The following is a 4,900-nucleotide window of genomic DNA, read 5'->3' as shown; positions in this document are numbered from 1 at the left end:
CCAGTGGAGTTGTGACTCCAGGAGCATCAGCACATGTGGCAAAATCTCTTTGAAGGTTGTAGCTGCCAAAAGTGGGAGTACGATGAATTTGGCTGAAACAGACTATCAACTGTAAGAAAGCGTTTCTGTTTTTGAGAAGATTAAGCTAGTGGCAACTTGCATAACATCCGCTGCACTGACCTACAAACATTTTTACAGTTTGTATTTAGTCAAACTTTGTATTTGGGCATATTTTAAAAGGAAAAGTTAACATGAAATAGCTTTTGTTAAAAGTATTCTGTCATTTGTAATTTTTGTTTTGGAAAGCAAAAGGACACAAAAGATACTAAAATTTAAAATCAGATTTAATTTGAAAAAAAAAATATATATATATAAGACAGAACACTAAAAACTAAAAAGAACGGAGAAACACTTCTATTCTCTTCTAGAAAACATGAATCACATGAACACAAGAGAGAAACACAAGTCAATTTCTTTATCCGCTCTTCCTTATTTAAATTCTTGAAAAATCATTGATTCATAAAATAATCATTGAATTACATGACCAAACAATAGATAAACCACAGCCACTACTTTTTTGTTGAAAAACAATGAAATGTTCACTGATCACAAATGTTAGAATTAAAGATGTATACAAAGTATGTCTAGTGTTGTCATGGTAACACACTTAAAGAATATGCAATGTATCATAATGAACTACAACCACAATGAGGCCATCCAACATATTAAATTTTGCTAAAATTTCAAAACAACGTTTCTAGTTCCAGGTTCATTAAAAAAATGTGAAAAAGGAAAAAAAAGTCAACTAATTCAAATTTTTCAGATTAGTAAAAACCGAACCATGGCTAGTGATCTGTACTGATCATAGATCATCCGTATGGGTTATGGATTATCCATGATCCTTTACATCCCTAATTTCTATGAATTCAGTACCCACTTGTGTCTCTTTTGAATGGAATTATGGCATCAATGTATTGTGGTATGGAGGCCATCACCTTTTGGCTCTTTATCGATGTTATGTATGCTCTTTTCTCAAATGAAGGGACCATTAAGGTTAGGCTCAGAAAACCTCAAGAAGTGTTGCAAGTTAAATAGTACATTGGGGCGAGACCCCAGGAACTTTAAAAATTGTTTAGCAAAATATTAAAAAAAATTGTCATGTAGAACTTTGTTCTTTGTTTACACTAAATTGTTTCTGACATTGTTTGATAAGAAAAACACTTGTCTCATGTAGGAGTTCTCATGCGTCTTTTAAGATTTGATACATCACTAAAATGTATCATTCTTTACTGGAAAAGCGTTTCTTTCCTGTATGAATTTTCATGTGTCTTTTGACATGAGATATTTGACTAAAACCTTTAGCACATTCTTTACAAGTAAAAGGCTTCTCTCCTGTGTGAGTTCTCATGTGTCTTTTGAGTTCAAATACCTGACTACAACTAGTATCACATTCTTTACACGGAAAAGGCTTCTCTCCTGTGTGGATTCTCATGTGTGTTTTGAGACCAGATACACAACTAAAGCTTATATCACATTCTTTACAAGAAAAAGGCTTCTCTCCCGTTTGAGTTCTCATGTGTCTTTTGAGACTAGACATTTGACTAAAACTTTTATCACATTCTTTACAAGAAAAAGGTTTCTCTCCTGTGTGAGTTCTCATGTGTCTTTTGAGGTCACATATATGTCTAAAAGACTTATCACAATCTTCACAAGAAAGAGGCTTCTTTCCAGTATGGATTCTCATGTGAACCGTACACTGAGACCAGTAACGAAAACCTTTACCACATTCTGTACAGACATAAGGTTTATTATAAGACTCTGTTTTCTTGTGGAGGAAGACATCACTAATTATTTCTGTTCTTGTATCAGAATCAAGAGAAGAAAGTCCCTTTTCTTTTTTGTCCACATTTTGGACATGAGTTCTGTCCCTTCTCTGCCTCTGATCTCTGTGCTGTGGGTCTGTCTCTGGGTCTGTCTCTTCATCTGTAGATGATGTTGATTCATCATGTTGGCTTCCTTCTTCATCCTCACTATCAGTTACATTAAAGTTCTGCTTTTTGCTTAGATTTGCTTTGCTATTCTCATTTTCCTCATAAGTAGGAATGTCCATCAAGGCATCAGTCTCATGCTTCAAATCAAGCTTCTCCTCTTCCTGAGTGATGCAAAGCCATTCTTGCTCCTCTTTAATCTGCGGGGGTTCTTGTTCCTCTGAATCCTCTTTAATCTGTGAAAATACTGATTCTTTTTGCTCCTCTTTAATATGTGGAAGTTGAATATATTAAATTTTAAATTTTAATAATATATATTTAAATATATATTAAAAGAGATATTAAATGACGAAGTGTTAGTGAGACACCTGCTAAATAGACATGTTTTCTAGAGGATCTCGGGCCATGACCTTTGTAAGAGCCATTTTGGCATGTTAATCGATGTTAATCTTAACGGGGGCTTAAAGGAGCGACTAAAGTAGCAAACACCTATTTGAGCTGCATGACTTTATTGAAGACAGGACACAACTGGAAGATAAACGTTATTCTGCATCTAAAATAAAAGTTTTTCCTGCAGATCATCACTACCTCTGTGGACAATTTGAGTTTTTATCCAACCGCTCGTTTTCATGGGTATGAGAGGCACTGCTATAGACAGCGCAGGTTTTTAGAAGATTACTCCTAAATGCACGAATGGATCAAAATGCTGCTTTGGGGTTCTTTATAGAGAGGAATGAACAGTAAAATGCATTTAAAACCTCAAAAAGTAGAATTTTCATGGTAGGGCCCCTTTAAGATTTTCTTCAGTCTATTTAAGAGTTTAACTAATATTTCAACTACAAGATAGCTATTTTGGCTCATTTAGAATTTTTTTTTCATTTTTTTTAGGCTAATTTGGAGTTTATAATAATATTTTAGCTGCAAGCTAGATATTTTAGTTAATTTAGACTTATTTTTAACTTTTTTAAGGCTGTTTCATAAATTAGGTAATATTTCAGCACCATGCTAGCTGTTTTGGCTAATTTAGGCTTTTTTCAGTTTTTAGGCTAATTTGGAATTTAACTACTATTTGAGCTGGCAATCAGCTTCAGGATTTTCAGCTATTAGCTTCAGCAATTTCAGCTATCAACTATCAACATCTTCAGCGGCCAAATTCAGCTCACAGCATTCACACTAGTATCTTCACAGGTAATGCTATATATCTATTTTTTTTAGTTTAAAGCTAATGATGGTTAAGAAGTGTTTTTTTTTACATCCAGTTTGTGCATGACCCGATTAATCAGTGATTAATCAGTGTTTTAAAATAATCGTTTGTGGCAGCACTATTTCAAGGACAGCGGATGAAAAATATCTCTGTAGCCAACTCTGGTGCATTGGGAGCAGTGCTTTTTAATGTGCAATGTCCCTGTCAAAAAAAATGAACAAATAAAAGAAATAAGCATACAGGTGACATGGAGCATCTCGTTCCCATCATGGCATCAGAGTGTAACAACAGCGCTGTCTCCAAATCAACACATATTAAACTTTCTGTTGCTGCTGCTCAGACAGTCGACTTTTGAAGACTATATATCAAATTATACAATTAAACATATTTATAATTTACAAATAAATTCTTTAAAAATCAGACAATGTGATTTTATGGATTTTTTTTTTCATTTTCTCTCTCATTGTTGAGGTATATCTGTGAGGAAAATTGCAGGTGTCTCTCATCTTTAAGTGGCAAAACTTGCACAATTGGTGACTGACTAAATACTTTTTGCCCCACTTTATCATATTTTATTTGCGGTCAATGTCAATCTCCCAAAACAGAGAAGAAGAAAAAAAAACATCACCAGCGTCTCAGCTACGTGCAGAGACTTGGGAACAGATCTCCCATCATCCCTTTGTTTACATTCTCTCCCATTAAGTCAGCTAGCTGCTCAGACGAGGAAAACAAAGATAGATTCATATGTTTATCTACGAGTGGCTACAGCAAACGTACCTATGACGTGGAGCTGAAGCTGCGGGTTCCAGGTGATATCCAGCAGTCTGCGCTGACCACAGAGCTCCTCGTTCTCATTCTGGACGATTGTTCCGTCAGCAGACTCTTCCTGGGGATCTGAAGACATGGTTCCTGCAGCTGCAAAAGATCTTCAGCTCCAACAAACACCAAAGTCCTCTGAACAGCAGCAGCTCCGATCATCTGCTAGTCTCACAATCACAGCCACGTTGTCTTTACGTTCAACACGTATTCACTCATTTACGACACTCTGGGGAATGCTGAGAGTTCCAACAGGAACAACGAATCGTCCTTTCTGTCCAAAACCCTCAGAAACGTCCCTACAAAACACCGCCATTCTCTCAGAACAAGCTAGCATGCTAGCGCCTCCAGCTGTTTTCTTCTTCTATGGTGTATTGGCGGTTGTCAAACAGTTATTGCTGAATTAGCGCCACCACCTGGTCTGGAGTGTTAAGGTTTATATCAGCTCCGTACACTATGTAGTCGACGCGTCATATTCTTTCAACAAGGAGTTAAAAGAAAAAAAATATATATATACAAATAATTGAAACAATTATTTGTTTGTGATAAACAGCAACAAAGAAACTAATACAGAGCATAAAACCCCCTTAATCAAGACCAATGTAATAATAATAATAATAATAATAAATCACACATTTGAACATTTGAAACAGGGTCCATTTTTCCTCAGGGTGTTTGCAGCTGCTGGAGCTTCTTCAGATGAAACAGTGATGCTGGAAACAGCCTGGAGATGTTGTGAGTCCATCACAGAGTTTGGTCTAAAGCTCCAGTGCAGACTCTCTTCTCCTCCACCTTCCTCTTTGAGGAGCAGAAGCTCCTCCTCTTTTTTTGGCTAGATCAGTGGTCCCCAACCTTTTTGGGGCTGTGGACCGGTCAGCCAGTGTTGAGTTAT

This window comes from Oryzias melastigma, linkage group LG2 (genome assembly GCF_002922805.2).
Source record: "Oryzias melastigma strain HK-1 linkage group LG2, ASM292280v2, whole genome shotgun sequence".
NCBI lineage: Eukaryota > Metazoa > Chordata > Actinopteri > Beloniformes > Adrianichthyidae > Oryzias > Oryzias melastigma.
This window is presented reverse-complemented; position numbering follows the sequence as displayed.